Here is a 9,600-nt window from a genome sequence, read left to right as displayed (position 1 = left end):
TAGAGAATTTGGGCTGGAATTCGTGAAAATACGTATAAAGCTTACAGAAAGAAAATTAGTAATTCTAGGGGGAAATGTAAAAGAATACTAGATGACTCAGTTACCAATAGCATTTTTTGTCATCATTAAAGATGCAACATTGAAGATTTATAGAACCAAAATCACAATATAATTAATAACTATATTGGGAGTATATGGGAAAAGGAGAAACATGTGTGTGTCTGTGTGTGTATGGTTGTTGTGATGTTGATAAGTGACTTAAAGGGAGTTGAATCCTAATGTCGCAACGTGGGAAGTCAATAGATAATGATTAAAACTGAAAAAAAAAAACTGAAAAAAAAATCTAGAAGTACCAGGATTGTAATGTTATTTAGAGATTTGAAGGTGAAAGTCAATAGAATCAGTTTAAGGAGTTAAAGGCGTTGCTTTTGGGAAGAGGGAAATGCAGGCACTTTTCAGAACTTTCTGACTCTCTAAACCATGTGCACATATAAAAGTTGAGTTTTTAAAAATAAAATTAAAAGAAAAATTTTCACATCAAAATAGATTGGTTGGGTGCACAGTGTCATGACGGTATAGTGGGCCTTGGTTAGGGACAAGATGAGACCTGGAATAGAGGATCTCGTCTTTTGCTTTTTTAAAAATAATGTTCAAAGGATGAAATGTTCACTATTATTAATTCTAGGTTGTGGGAAAGTTGGGTAAATGGCTTCGGAATTTGTTCAATCTGTAATTTTCGGTATAGCTAATATTTCTTAAATTAACATATTCTAATGAACTCTCTAATTAGTTACACAATTGAGGATGGAGAGCTAGCTTCAGGGCAGTTTACACACAGGACAGCTGAATTTAAAATAAATGGTCTTTTAAAAAAGGTCTGCGGAATTAATAGAAATCGAACAAGGGATGCCTAATAACAGATCCATGTGGCTCTTAGTTCTCCGGACCATGCCTAGAGGCTGTGGTGCTTTCTAAGGTGGTGCATTTTCAGGGGATGTTGATGAGGGACATGGGAGATCTGTAGCCCTGAAGGATGCTTGGTCTGGGAGCCGCCTGCAGATGCCTGGAAGACTGTTATCTATAAGAGGGAGTGAGGGATGACTGGCCCAGCACAAGTGGTCCTTATACTGAGAACATTTTTTGATCACCTTCTATGGGTAGGACTCTGTGATTGCATTAAATTTCTACTTTCTTAAATGCCATGTTTTGCACTTGTTTTCTACTTTTGTAGGAAAGACAAATAAAGAAAACCAGTAATCTGGTCAAAAGAGCAATTTCCAAGGTATGACATTGAGGGTATTGGATTCAGTCTTCTGCATTTATCTGCATTTTAATCACTGATTGCTGATAATGGCAACTTAATGCTTGATCACCAGTAGAGATTATTGCTTTCACCTTTTTAGTGGGTTTATGTAATCACAGGAACATGCAATGTTTTTTTGTTCTTGTTGCTTATTTCATAGATCAATATAATCCACTTTTTTGATTTAAAAAGGGTTTAGTGGGGCACCTGGGTGGCTCAGGGGTTGAGTGTCTACCTTCGGCTCAGGGCATGATCTCGGGGTCCTGTAATCGAGTCCCGCATTGGGCTCCCTGCAGAGAGCCTGCTTCTCCCTCTGCCTGTGTGTGTCTCTCTCTCTCTCCGTGTGTGTGTGTCTCTCATGAATAAATAAACAATATCTTTTAAAAAATAAATAATAGTGCAGCCCAGGTGGCTCAGTGGTTTAGTGCTGCCTTCGGCCCAGGGTGCGATCCTAGAGACCCGGGATCGAGTCCTGCGTGGAGCCTGCTTCTCCCTCTGCCTGTCTCTGCCTCTCTCTCTCTCTCTCTCTCTCTCTCTGTATCTCTCATGAATAAATAAAACCTTAAATAAATAAATAAATAAATAAATAAATAAATAAATAAAAAGGGTTTAGTGATTTGGTGATGGGCAGTAAAAGTATAAACTTAGTACAATGGCTAACACACCTTTTAAGATATCTGTGTACTTATACACACATACACATGTATATCAAATGGGTCAAATTACTAGATGGAATGAAAATTTTTAGAAATTGGGATGTTTTCTGATAATTAAGCATACCAGCTAGCTTTAGAGTACTAATTTTTCTCTACTTATATTAATTTATTGAAGCTTAAACTTCAGAATAGTGAGGGATACCTGTAAAGCTGATCAAAGTAAAATGGTTTCTCCTTTACTCCCTCTTCTATAAATAGGAGAGATTTAAAAAGAAAATAGTAAACCTCCCTACCCCATATAACCATGAAGTAACCAGCTCACAATTCTCAGAAAATCACTCAGAAAAAATCGTCTCATCTGTAGTTCTACATGACGTGAAGCAGACAGAGCATATAAATATCCAAATTTAATTAAGGGCACCTAAACCCCTTCTACCTGGGATCAACATGCCTTATGGTAAGCTACTTCTTCCCTTTTCGATCAGATTCAATAACAAACATTGTTCTGCGTAGGCTTTCCAGGAATGCATCTGTCACACAAAACAAGGTAAATATGTAGAAGGAAGATCACCAAGTGTTAAGGAGATGGAACTGGCTTTTCTGGTGTTTGAATGCCTCGGGTCAAACATACAGGTGCTCACTCCCTGACCCCTTCTTCCTAACTTAGCCTCTCCAGCCTCTTGCACACGCCTTCATCAAAAGGATGCTTAAAGCAGAGGAAGGCAGAGCGCTGCCCTCCTGCAAACATCTCCTACGCGCTCGCCCGTCTCTAAACGCAAGCTTCGGGGTCTAGAGCATGAAGGCTCTGCATCAACACACGTGCAGAGTGGAAACCCGCACTCCCCCCCCTGGAAATCCCACTGCTCCTGCTCCACGCAGACTGGGCCCGGACCCACCCGGAGGGAGGGGTCAGAGCCTGGGCCGCCTCTTGGACTTAGCCGGGGGCCCCCCACCTTGAGGGCCGGGCAGCGGGGCAGGTGATGCGCAGACCACCCACCCGGGCCTCCTGGGGGCGGGAGGGGGGGGAGGGCTCCTACCTGGGCTCCCCGCCGCCGCGTGACCTCGCCAGAACGCGTCCCCAGTGCTCCCGGCGGGACCCCCAGCACGGACGGTCCGCGGGGTCTGCGGCCTCGGAAGGGAGCCCACGCACCTGCTGGGGGAGACCCCGAGGACCTGCTGCAGGTTGGAGGACCTGGAGATTCGGCCCCGAGGCGCGATGCTCAGCCTCCGCGGCAGGGAGCGGTGGGGTCTGCTGCCCCCTGCCGGCCCGGGAGCCCCGTTGCGGGTTCCGTGGGCTGCGGTGAAGTCTGCACCCGCCGGAGCTGCTGCCCTCTGCACGGGGAGCCCCGGGGTGGGGGGTGGGAGTGGGGGGCGTCCCAGGGCTGCGTCTCCGGAAACTCCAAGCCAGCTTTCCACGCTGAGCATGCAACCTAATCCACTTTGCCTGCTGGGGTTCACCGGCTCTGCAAAGCAGCAAGCCTCTGCAGTCAGGCTTACAACGAGGTCTTCTTAGAGGAGACCGCAGGTGTGCTGATTCCCGGCCTAGGGGTCGTGGGCCGCGTCGAACTGATGCCCTTCAAGGCATTCGTGGATAGGAACCCGTCAGTAAGGAAGGGGATGGGAAACGGCACGTTCCCTTCAACTCCTGGGGTGTTCCCTCGCGGGCCAACGCGCCCTCTGCAGGTTTGAGGATATAAAATAGAAATAAAGTGAGCAGCGTGTGTCCTCCAGCAGGGAGACTTGGCTCAGTGATGCGCAGCCTAAAAAAACGGGAAGCAAACCCGACTCTGCACGACCAAGCGGCAAACTCGGTACAAGAGATGGGGCTGTGCTCCCCTCCCCCCGGCAGGTGGTCCCTGGCAGTGGCTCAAGGGTGAGCCGGTCTAGGCAGCGCAATTTCAACAGTGGACACCGGTTTGGATTCTCTTCTGTCTACCAGTCCTTGGCTTTGCGTCATCGCTGGGCTTCCAGGACGGGTCATAGCAATCTACGAATGCAGGAGGAGCTCCATAAATGCTTATTCTGGGTGCTGTGCTTGATGGCGGGTGATGATGAGCAGCCGGAGGCTTTCTGCAGCAGCGAGTCTGAAGGGCCTGGCTCCAGCATTCAGTGCCCGCAGGGATGTGATCCCTGCTCTCTCCTGCCTCACTAGCTGTGTGACACCGGCCCACTTACAAACCTCTCCTCATTTCGTTGTCAGCAAAATGCAAGTGATGATAACAGTACCTCCCTTTGAGGGGCAGGATGAACAGCAAATGAAACACCCTTTGTAGAGTGTTCAGAACCGAGGCTGGCACGAAGCCTGGTACTCAGTCATGTGTGGCTAGTATCCTTGTTACCACTGCTGTGAACCCCCCCCCACACACACACACACATCAGTTGCTGTGCACTAGTTAAAAGCAGTCACCTGAGGACCTGGCTCTGCCAATTTCCACTGACATGATGCTGGGCAAGTGAGATTCCATGCCCTGATCTCTTAAATGGCAATAAATTCTAATAGAGAAGAATATGGTGATTATTTCATGGTCTGGGATTGTGCTGTAGCTAATTCACATAGTTGTTTGCACCCAGTGCCGAGTGGTCAAGCCCACAGAAAGTGGTGGCTGGGAGTAAAGTAAATGTTTTTAAAGGATTTGCTTAGACCAGTCACCAATGCCTCATTGTCCCCCGAATTAATATCAACCTCTTCGTCTTATTGCACTTTTCCCCTCCAATTTCTTGGCAGAAGGTCAATTCTTAGCGAATTGCCGGCATCTGAACTTTGTGATGTGAAGGTCAGCGACTGGCTATGGCACCTGCTCTGAGTCTACAGTCATTTCCTAAGAAGGGCCTTAAGGACTTTTGATGGTGATTACCGTTGATAAAGGCCTGGGTAGGTGGAAAGGTTTCTCAGAGAAACTAGATGCAGTAACGTTTTAGCACTTACAGTTATTCAGATATAGCACTTGGCTTTGTAAAATTGGTCAAATAAAACCCAACAATGTTTGCAACCATCTGGTGCTCCTCAATGACCGGGAAGGATTCTGAAGGAATTGAGCTGGAGACGCCTGGCAGGAGGCCTGCGGTGAGACACTAGTTAGCAATTCATCATCTTTATATCCTTTCAAGATAATATCTAGGGACACCTGGGTGGTTCAATGGTTAAGCATCTGCCTTTGGCTTAGGTCGTGATCCTGGGGTCCTGGGTTCAAGTCCCACATCAGGCTCCCTGCAGGGAGCCTGCTTCTCTCCTTATGTCTCTGCCTATTTCTCTATGGCTCTCATGAATTAATAGATAAAATCTTTTTAAAGACAATATCCATACAAGTTATTGAATTGGAATGCTAATGTAGAAGATATATATTTTTTTCTCTCCAGCTGTCCTTAGGAACTCAGGAAGCCAGGTTGGAATGACTCAGGAAATGATTTTTAGAAATCCAGGGAACTACTTTCTGATGCATGCTCTAAGACTAAGCACCAGAGAAACTGTTTTTTGTTTTTTTTTTTTAAATGAAGGTCAGAGGATCCTCAAAAAGGAAGGACCCTATCTCCTTTTCTACACACAGGAAAACCTTTTCTTTTTTTTAAGGAACTTGGAGCTCTCTAAATTTGTAGTATCTATAGCCCACTTGAAGTCAGAGCCTTTAGGTTAAAACTCATGGTATTTAGCAAACACCGCCCCTCCAATCATCTGACCCCAATGTAATTTTCCACTCCTATCGTCCCTCCCTCTGTGTTCCTCATCTGCATCTCCTGCTCTAGCGGGGCCTTGGAGAGCCAGGCCAACTAATGACTCCTGAGGAGAACCAAATACAACTTTTAAAAGCATGGTCATTAGTAAACAAAATAATTGTCACTCCTGCCAGCCTCATAAAATCCAATTCCCTGTCACTTCTTTCCTCTGAGCTGCTTCCACTTCCCGAACCCAGATTCAATGAAAGCAGCTCAGGCCCAGGAGATGTTTCCAGCAGAGATGAAGGTGCTGGAAGCCAAGTAATTGGCCTGCCCACTGGGCTAGGGCACCCAGGAAGATGTGATCAAGGCAGGCTAGGTATGCTACATCCTGCTGAGAAGCGAGAGGGGCCGAGGGCTGCAGAGTCTAGACCTCCGGGCGGCCAGCCCTGGGGTTCCTCTCCGTCCCTCTGTGAACCTCTTCGTGGGCAGGCTCAAAACTTCCTGACCTCCTCTCATTTCCTGTCTGGGCCTGCCCCCTCATGCTCCTTCTCCTCTGGGAAGGATCTAGAACCCTGAAGGGGCTCACTCAGCTTCCTGCTGTGGGGACAGCAAACACCTTGTCCCTAGATCACAGCTCCTCCTCTGCTAGAGCTCGGCCCTTCCCATCAGTGCCCTCTGCCCTGCCTCCCTCCACCCCCCCCCCATCCCCATCAGCCCTGCAATGTGAGCTTCGCCCCATGAGGCTCCCTCCAATGGCCACTCCACATCTTTAAAAAAAAATTTTTTTTTATTGGAGTTCAATTTGCCAACATTTAGCATAACACCCAGTGCTCATCCCGCCAAGTGCCCCCCTCAGTGCCCATCACCCAGTCACCCCAACGCCCTGTCCATGTCCCTTTCCACTACTCCTTGTTCATTTCCCAGAGTTAGGTGTCTCTCATGTTTTGTCACCCTCACTGATATTTTCACTCATTTTCTCTCCTTTCCCTTTATTCCCTTTCACTAATTTTTATATTCCCCAAATGAATGAGACCATATAATGTTTGTCCTTCTCCGATTGACTTATTTCACTCAGCATAATACCCTCCAGTTCCATCCACATTGAAGCAAATGGCAAGTATTTGTCGTTTCTAATTGCTGAGTAATATTCCATTGTATACATAGACCACATCTTCTTTATCCATTCATCTTTCGATGGACACCGAGGCTCCTTCCACAGTTTGGCTATTGTGGACATTGCTGCTATAAATATTGGGGTGCAGGAGTCCCGGCATTTCATTGCATCTGTATCTTTGGGGTAAATCCCCAGCAGTGCAATTGCTGGGTCATAGGGCAGGTCTATTTTTAACTCTTAGAGGAACTTCCACACAGTTTTCCACCAGTTCACATTCCCACCAACAGTGCACGAGGGCTCCCCTTTCTCCACATCCTCCCCAACATTTGTTGTTTCCTGCCTTGTTAATTTTCCCCATTCTCACGGGTGTGAGGTGGTATCTCATTGTGGTTTTGATTTGTATTTCCCTGATGGCAAGTGATGCGGAGCATTTTCTCATGTGCATGTTGGCCATGTCCATGTCTTCCTCTGTGAGATTTCTCTTCATGTCTTTTGCCCGTTTCATGATTGGATTGTTTGTTTTTTTGCTGTTGAGTTTAATAAGTTCTTTATAGATCTTGGAAACTAGCCCTTTATCTGATACGTCATTTGCAAATATCTTCTCCCATTCTGTAGGTTGTCTTTTAGCTGTGTTGACTGTTTCTTTTGCTGTGCAGAAGCTTCTTATATTGATGAAGTCCCAATAGTTCATTTTTGCTTTTGTTTCTTTTGCCTTTGTGGATGTATCTTGCAAGAAGTTACTGTGGCCGAGTTCAAAAAGGGTGTTGCCTGTGTTCTCTTCTATGATTTTGATGGACTCTTGTCTCACATTTAGATCTCTCATCCATTTTGAGTTTATCTTTGTGTATGGTGAAAGAGAGTGGTCTAGTTTCATTCTTCTGCATATGGATGTCCAATTTTCCCAGCACCATTTATTGAAGAGACTGTCCTTTTTCCAGTGGTAGTCTTTCCTGTTTTGTTGAATATTAGTTGACCATAAAGTTGAAGGTCCACTTCTGGATTCTAAAAAAAAAAAAAGAAAAGAAAAAAGAAAAAAGAGGATCCCTGGGTGGCTCAGCAGTTTAGGCCACTCCGCATCTTCCTCCTACTTCACCATGGCCTCAATTCTTGAAAGAGCTGTCTGCACATTCTTTCCATTTTACCTGCTACCAATGCTTCAGCTATGGCCTGGCTTCTTACACCACTCTGCCAGCCCCCTTGTGGCAAGTCCAACGAACATTTTTTAGTCCTTATCCTTGTAAAGGGACATTTAGGTTGATTAGGAATTGGAGCTGCAGCAGCACTGAGGAAAATATTTTGGGTGTCCTCTAACTGATCTACGACTGGGGCTTGAATACGAATGTAGAGCTAAGAGAAGCTCCTACCCTGTCCTCGCATCTTCAGTCGACCTGGGGGCAGAGGAGCTACCCAGGAGATGAACTGTGATGTCTACACTTTAGGATGCTGTTTGATATAAAGGGGTGACCAATCTGTGGGCAACACTCAGGCTGCCTGAGACAGAATGCACTGTAAAGGGGGAAAGGACCCTAAACTGAGGCCTACCTCAATACCACAATGTCAGGTTGGAGGGACTTTTGGTTCAAGACAGAGTAAGGGGCTAATGCCAGAACTCCATTCCAACCCTGACCAGTGCCCAAAAGCACACATTTCAGTATGCTTTGTGAAAGGTTTTCCTGTTTATGACAATTAAATACAGCAACACTTTGGATCCCCCAAGAAACTTTGTGTTGCTATATTCCTGAATGAACATAATGGATGGGAGGGTTGTTCTCTTCTCAAAGAGCAAAAGCCTCCTTTTCTGGAAGTTTATTCCCTGTAGGCCACTCATATAAGTACACAAGACTCTTTACCTTAACAAAGAAATAGTAATATTGGGGTGTTTTGACACTGTTAGCAGGGGGTTGGTGAGAATGAATCTCAAGCAGGTGTCCTTGAAGCTATTTGGGCAAAATAAGAATTTTGTCTGTGTCTAGGTGGGAGAGAGAAGAGTTTTAGTAAAGTACTTTTGATAAGCTATAGAAAGAGCTGAATTATGGAACACAAGTAAATAAAACCAGAATTCAATGAAACCAGAAAAACTGAAGCTGCAGGATCCCATACTTCTGTGGGCTACTGCAGCAAACTGTGTTTTCCAAAATGGTGACAACAGGACTGCCCATCACATATGCTCTTCTTACAGTGTGAGGTGGATGCTTTTCCCATGGACAGGTAGGGTCTATGTGCTCTCCCCTTGAGTCTGGGTGGGCCTGTGACCATGGTGGTGGTGATGCATGTGACTTCCCAGGCTAGGTCATAAAGGAGATATAATTTCTGCCTGCTTCTCTTGGAACCCAGCTGCCACACAGTCCCGAGCCCCAGGATACATGGAGAAGCTACAGGTGTTCCGGCCCAAAGTCCCAGCTGAAGTCCCAGTGACAGGCAGGATGCGATACAAAACATGGGAGTAAGGGCACCTTTGAGATGATTCCAGCCCTAGCCACCATCTGACTGCAACATTGGAGAGATTCCAAGTGAGAGAACCACCTAGCTAAGCCCAATCAACACACATAATTGTAAGAGATGATAAAATAATTGCTCTTATTGTAAATCACCATGTTTGGGGGTGATTCACTCCACAACAATTAAGAATTATAGCAGGCCTCTTCAAGGCTCTGGAAGGACCCTAGCAATGTATTCACGTGGTCATATGCTTTTGTAAAATTTGCAGAAATAAGATATTTTAGCTGCAGTTGGTTGAAATTTTTGTCTCTTTCTACCCTAACTTCCCCTCCATCTCTTCAAGTTAAGTGGCATTAGAGTGGCTATGAGCATTTTTGGGATTCCCCTGAAGACAAACTTAGTTGAGGTTTATTTAACTTGGGCTTAGTGTGGTG

This window comes from Vulpes lagopus, chromosome 2 (genome assembly GCF_018345385.1).
Source record: "Vulpes lagopus strain Blue_001 chromosome 2, ASM1834538v1, whole genome shotgun sequence".
NCBI lineage: Eukaryota > Metazoa > Chordata > Mammalia > Carnivora > Canidae > Vulpes > Vulpes lagopus.
This window is presented reverse-complemented; position numbering follows the sequence as displayed.